We start from the raw sequence: 7,930 nt of genomic DNA, 5'->3' as shown, positions 1-7,930 counted from the left end.
AGTTTCTAGTACATACATACATTGCATGCATACATACATACATACATACATATTAATGTTTGTTTTTATATCATGTTATTTAAAACAGCTTGACATTAAACTCAATAGTTTTTAGAATTTATTAACTTTTATAATACAAAAAAAAAAAATTTAGAAGGTTGACTGTAACTTCGAAGTTTCGGCTAGCTTATTTTCATCAGGCTGATGAAAGCGAGTAAGTCGAAACATCGAAGTCACTATCAATTTGGCCACTCCCCCGCGGTAACGCAGAACCCGGTTGATCATACCATTCGTTTTGGGGTGTCCGGCCCGTCCCCACCTCCAAATCCATTTTCGGCTACTTAATCCTCTCTTTTTTTTTTTTTCTTTTTCTGTTTCTTTGTTTCCTGATAATTAAATTGTGATAAATAAAGAATTTGATCTTTTTCTAGTAAAAGTTTTGTGGATTTGGTAGACTGAAACGTGTGGTTTCCCACAAATATATATGCTTGAAGAGAGATTTTCTTTAACTTAAAGTTATTTATTAAATAAAAACAATTATTCATCTCGGTATTTGGGCAAATGGAAAATTCAAAATATTTTCGTTCCTTTTTTTATTCTACTTTCCCTTTCTTTTCTTTTCTTCCCCCTTTTCCAACCCGTTTTTCCAAATGTCCTGAAGAAAGAGTCACAACCCTAAAATATAGAAATATAAGATAAAAATACAACTTTTTGTTTTTCTTTTCTGTTTCTAGTTTACTTTATACGTTCTTGCATTGTTCCAATCTTACAAAACAAATCACTTTTAATAATATTGTTGATTAATATGCAGGAAACAATAAAATATTTACAAATAATGGGACTCAATATATTTTATAGAGTGAAATCTATTGATGATGTCGATTTGAGCTGGACATTGAGTTTTGCTTGTAACAGCTTGCTCAGCTAGAGAAGTCTTAACACACTAACACACATAGTTTCTTGTATATATATATATATATATATATATCTTAGTATCTCATTCTGCTGGAGGTAATGTAGAGCAACTACTGTTCTAATGAAGCCTATTGGGTTAGTAACATATCCACAGATGTCCCTGTGTCTCCAAAAATCTTTTCTCTCATGGCAAATAGAGTTTAGTGAGTTCCTGATTTTTCAAATTATCTGCACTTTCTTTTGGTGGTTGGTCTCAATTGCCATCAAGTTTTATCCTCTCTTGAAGTAATAATGTTGATAAATTATGAATTTATCTTAAATGGCATATGATATACTGGTCATTTATCTTTTTTGTTTAAATACATGCTACTCGCTACTCTAAATTCTTTGACTTGACTCATTTTCATATATATACATATATATATCATCATCATCATCGTTTAACGTCCGCTTTCCATGCTAGCTTGGGTTGGACGATTTGACTGAGGACTGGTGAACCAGATGGCAACACCAGGCTCCAATCTGATTTGGCAGAGTTTCTACAGCTGGATGCCCTTCCTAATGCCAACCACTCTGAGAGTGTAGTGGGTGCTTTTCACATATATATATATAGGGTGCGTAAGGTATTTGAGGACATACCTTTTTTGTGTCACTGTTGCATTTTTTGCTAACTCTGTATAATCTTTGTTTCAGAAAATAATAATGGCAGATGCTCAGCTTACTCAAGAAACGAAGAGACATGCTGTTATTGTGGTTATAAAGGCTGAGCATAGCAATTTAGAAATATCTTGATTTTTAAAAGTTGCAAGATCTTTCATCTACAAAGTTTGTAAGGAGCTAGAGAGACTGAAGATGGAAATGTATCACCAGTATCAAAGCATAAAAAAGCATTCTAAACACTCTGAAACCTGAATTTATCCAGCAAGTTCGACAAAAGAGAACGATAGAATAAGTACTAGGCTTACAAAGAATAAGTCCTGGGGTTGATTTGATTGACTAAAGGCGGTGCTCCAGCATGGCTGCAGTCAAATGACTGAAACAAGTAAAAGAATAAAAGAATCTTACAATCATATTGTTTGTGCACATCTTAAACAGACAATGTTTAAACTCTCAGATGCTCAAAATGTCCTCCTTCAATATTCGCCTGACTGGCCTTCGTGCGGGTGACACGTAAAAGCACCCACTACACTCTCTGAGTGGTTGGCGTTAGGAAGGGCATCCAGCTGTAGAAACTCTGCCAAATCAGATTGGAGCCTGGTGTAGCCATCTGGTTTCACCAGTCCTCAGTCAAATCGTCCAACCCATGCTAGCATGGAAAGTGGACGTTAAACGATGATGATGATGATGATGATGATGATGATGATTGTCCCCTTCATCATCCTCATAGCCAGCCAGCCAGACAGCCAGCCAGCCAGACAGACAGACAGACAGACAGACAGATAGTGATATATTTGTGTTTAATGAATATATTAAGTCTGACTGTGGAATTAAACCCCGTGGATTAACCTCAGGGCTTTCAGCAATCTGGAACTGCCTAATGTCAAATTCCTTGAGGCTTATCACCAATTACTTACCAATTTATTTCACTAATTTATTATTTCATATTACAATTAACGATAAGTGTCGTTGGTTGGCTGTTTCTATGTTTTCATTTCAAGGATTACTGTTTATACGTGCATATGCCTACATACACACATGCACACATGCATATGCACACATGCACATGCACACACACACATACACATACATAAACATGCATGCATACACACACATGCACATACATAAACAAGCCTGCATACACACACATGCACATACACATGCACATGCATTTACACACATGCACACGCACATGAACACACATACATACACGCACATGCACACACATACATACATATAAACATGTATGCGTGCATACACACACATTCACACAAATATGCATACTTACACACACACACATACATACATACATACATACACACACATATATACACATAAACATATATACATATATACAGACACATGCACAGACACACACACACACATAAACATGTATGCATACACACACGTGCTCACACACACACATGCACATACACACATGCACATACACACATGAACACACACACATACACGCATAAACACGCATGAATACACTCACATGCACACACACACATACACACGCTATTGCAATATCTAACTAGTTGTAATTGGTGATAATATGAGTTTGTGTCAACATGACTTGATAAATAGAAATGTGCACCTAATTTATTACACATGTGCAAAAACTACTAACTGTCAAAGTAAGGAAAATGAGTGAAAGAGACACGAATTAAAGGTTAGTGACGCGTGAAGTGTGATGTGTGAGCAACCTCTATGAAGTCATAGGATGACATAAAGTTAAGCAAGTTAAACTTGCTTAAAAACCTTACTCATTTGTTGAGCTGTCAAGAAACAGAGCTGGGTATATCAGCAGAAAGCTTTATGTGTGTTAGCATATATAAAGGGGTTCTGGAAAGTTCCTGGTTTTAAGGGTATCCTGAATGGCTTGGTTGAAGGCCCAACCTTCTGAGTTTTTTACAGGGCTCAGAACAACTGAAGGACCACTGTAATAAGTGTGTAAATCCGAGAAGGGTTTATATTGAATAAAATCATAATTGACTGATCCTCTTCTTTTTTCTTTAAATCAAAGCCAGGGATAGAGTGGCTTTGTGGTAAGTAGCTTGCTTACCAACCACATGGTTCTGGGTTCAGTCCCACTGCGTGGCACCTTGGGCAAGTGTCTTCTACTATAGCCTCGGGCCGACCAAAGCCTTGTGAGTGGATTTGGTAGACAGAAACTGAAAGAAGCCCATCGTATATATGTATATATATGTATGTATGTGTGTGTGTATATGTTTGTGTGTCTGTGTTTGTCCCCCCAACTTCGCTTGACAACCGATGCTGGTGTGTTTACGTCCCCGTAACTTAGCAGTTCAGCAAAAAGAGACTGATAGAATAAGTACTAGGCTTACAAACAATAAGTCCCCGGGTCGATTTGCTTGACTAAAAGTGATGCCCCAGCATGGCCACAGTCAAATGACTGAAACAAGTAAAAGAGTAAAATAACACACACACATACACACACACAAACACACACATACATATGTACACACGTATGTACATACATATCTGAAAATATGAGATTTGTGAGACAAATACAGAAAATCCTTCTTTAACTAATTCATACTTAAACATCAGCACAAGATAGAAAGGTGGAATGTTCCCAACAAAACTTGTACACAGTCTAAACCTAACAGGCCAGACATAGTTGCTTGGGACAGAAGAAAAGGTATGTATTGCCATACAGGTTAGCTACGTTGCCGGTGGGAATGTCTCTTTAAAAATCAATGAGAAAGAGAATAACAAAAGACAACTGCTGCAAAACTTTCAGCTTCTATTATAGCCATATGAATTCAAATTTATACCAATAATAACTGTTGCACTCAGTTTTGTGAGGAAACGCCTCAGTGACAATCTGGAAAAGCTAGGGCTTTAAAAAAAGAAAACCAACCAGCTAATACAAACTGTAAGCAGACCAGAAGATTATCAGAAAAAAATGACAGATAGTTATGTTCAGACTCTTCTGAATTTCCAACAGTCATATACACAAAATTTCCTGTAACTTCCATGGTTGTTGGAGTTACCATTAATGAAAGACAATATAATGCCTCCTCACTTCTTTCCACAAGGCTTTAGAGTTAACTCTGCTGTCTACCTTGAGGTTCTGGAAACAGTGGTCAAGGGCCGGGTAGTCAGAGCATGCAATGGAAGGCCGTTCATGTTTCAGCTAGACTCTGCATCATCACATAAGGCTCAAGCAACCCAAGGATAGATGGTTGACAATTGTCATAACCACATAGCCCCTAAAATTTTGCCTCCAAACTCACCAGGTCTCAATCCAGTGGTGTCTTATTTACTGTCAGTACATACATATCAAAACAAAGAGAACACAAACACACACACACATACTATATATATATATATTTATTAACATTTAGTAGAAGCAACAGAATGAATCAAGGCCCAAGAGCATCATGCTTTAGTACTTATCAAAGTTCAAAGTTCTATATTTCTTGTTTGCATCACCAAACCCATATACGCACACACACACACACACACACACACACACACACACACACACACACACACATACATACATACATACATACATATATATATATATAGAGAGAGAGAGAGAGCCACCCATGTATCATTGTTTGAGATAAAACCTCTTGTAGACATACCATATTTAGAGACAAATTATACATTGAAGGAAGGCAGAAATAGGCCCAACTGTCAAAAGCAGCATCCCAAAGTTTTCGGCAATTTTACACTAAGTCCACCTTCAGAATGACCCACAATATGGCCTCTTTGAAATTTAGACAGTTCCAAGGTTTCTTTTGTAGATGGCATGATTAAACAGTCACATATAGAACCTGAAACATAAAGATGTCCATTAGTGATAAAATATAAACAAAATTATAAACATAAAACAATGTTTTATAGTGTGTCTATTTATTTCTGTCATGTCTGTGTGTATATAAATACATATACATAAATATGCTTTATTTAAAAGCAGCAGAAATATAACCAAAAAAACGTTACTCCGAGTTTCACGTCCCCGTTCATCGGACAGTTTTGTTAGAAATGGAGGAAGGATAACAAGCATATTACTCCGGTATACATAAATATGTAAAGGCAGCGAGCTGGCAGAATCATTAGCATGCTGGCCGAAATGCTCAGCGGTATTTCGTCTGTCTTTACGTTCTGAGTTCAAATTCCGCTGAGGTCGACTTTGTCTTTCATCCTTTCGGAGTCAATTAAATAAGTACCAGTTACGCACTGGGGTCGATGTAATCAACTTAATCTCTTTGTTTGTCCCCTCTATGTTTGACCCCCTGTGGGCAATAAAGAAATATATGCATAAATATGTGTATGTGTGTTATGCACACACACACGTATACATATACATATAGAGATATATATATACATACACACACACATGTGTGTATATATATGTATGTATATATATGTATGTGTATATATATATATATATATATATATATAAATATTTATATATATTTTACTCTGTAAAGGTCAAATTGATTTTAATTTTTTATAAATTGATTTTAATTGAGTTTTTACCTGTAATTTTGGATTTTGTTCCTAATATATATATATATATATATATATATATAAATGATGGACTCTCCCATCGAATATGATATATGAGTGTTCAGTGAGAAGGCAAAATAACAATCAAACCAAGTAGATAATCAACAACATTCACATAGCTACCACAACTATTCCCCAATTTATGCAAGTCATTCACTTACTGGGTGACTCCTCATGTGATTCCTCAGACCACCAAAAGCAATATGCATAAGAACATGACATATTAAACCAGCACATGATCTAATTAAGAAATAACAATATAGACAATGCTTGTTTGTGGGAAGACTGTTGTTCTGTTGGTTTATTTTCCTATTTTGTCATATTCACACTTATTATTACCTTTATACTTATACAGATGTACAATCAATGCATCTTGAATTGTTGAGGGACAGTTCTTATTTGTCACATTTTGGGCCATAAGCACTGTCAATTTATCAACCAAAATATTTCCACCACACTTTCAAATTTCTCCAGGAATACCACTCTCTCCTGGAGCTTTCCCATTTGTCAGTTGTTTTATATATATAAACAAGTTGTGTGTGTGTGTGTATGTGTGTGTGTGTGTACACACATACACGCATTCACACACAATTATAAATATATGCTGTGTGTACACATGTTATATATATGTATGTGAGCATGTACGAGGCCAGTATCAAAAAGCTCCTGGTCTAGTTCTGTAGCATGCCAACAGAGGGCAGCACAAAGTTGTGTGCTCAGTGAGAGCTAGCAGTGACTTTCATGAGGCAGTGTGCCAAGTGACATCGCTGTGTTTACTTTGCAAGTTGTGAAATTTGTGTTTTTGTTATCATGTGTATGATGTAGTCTGTGATTTTTGTCATGGACAAGAAGTTAGAGCAAAGAGCTAACTTGAAATTTGGTGTTAAACTTGGGAAGTCTGCTACAGAAACATTGATCATGGTGCTTCAGTAAGCTTACACCAATGAGGCAATGGCTGTACACAATGTTTCAAGTGACAGAAGCACTTCAAAAGCAGACGACAGGGTCACATCTCAATCAAGAGCTTGTTCATGGTTTTTTTTTTTACATCTGTAGTATTGTGCATCAAGAATTTGTTCCTCGGGGACAGACTGTCAATTGAAAGTTCTAATGCAATCTTTTGAAATGTTTGACTGAATCTGTGAAGCGTGAAGAACCGGGTTCTTCACAACAATAATGTACCCTGTCACTGGGGTTTCCTCACTCGTGAGTTTTTCACCAAAAGCAACATGGTATCGCTTCTGTGTCCACCCTATTTGCCAGATTTAGCCCCTGTGGGATTCTGTCTCTTCCTCAAGATGAAAATGCATCTCAAAGGTCACCATTTTAACACTTGTTGTTAAGATCAAGAGCAAATCGTAGAAGGTTCTCAACTCATGGAAAATGACTTCCAGGCTGGATTCCAAAAGCGGCAGGAACCCTGGGGCCAGTGTATGGCTACACAAGGTGACAATTTCAAAGGAGATGATGTGAAAACTTAAGTGAATAAGTTATTTTGTTTTTAACATAATTAGCCTGGGAACTTTTTGATAACACACACAGACACACACACATACAGACACACACACACACACACACACACATACACACACACACACACACACATACATACACATATTTCTATTGATGGTTAATTTTAGATATTTCAAGCAAAACTGCAGTCGTTGACACATCTAGGAAACGGAGCATGGGAAATGACATGGAGGGAAGAATATGTCTGGATAGGTCAAGGAAGGGAAGTGATCGAGTGCAAATCTTTCTCTCTGCCTTAGTGTGTGTGTGTGTGTGTGTGTGTGTGTGTGTG

This window comes from Octopus bimaculoides, chromosome 18 (assembly GCF_001194135.2).
Source record: "Octopus bimaculoides isolate UCB-OBI-ISO-001 chromosome 18, ASM119413v2, whole genome shotgun sequence".
Classification (NCBI taxonomy): Eukaryota; Metazoa; Mollusca; class Cephalopoda; order Octopoda; family Octopodidae; genus Octopus; species Octopus bimaculoides.
This window is presented reverse-complemented; position numbering follows the sequence as displayed.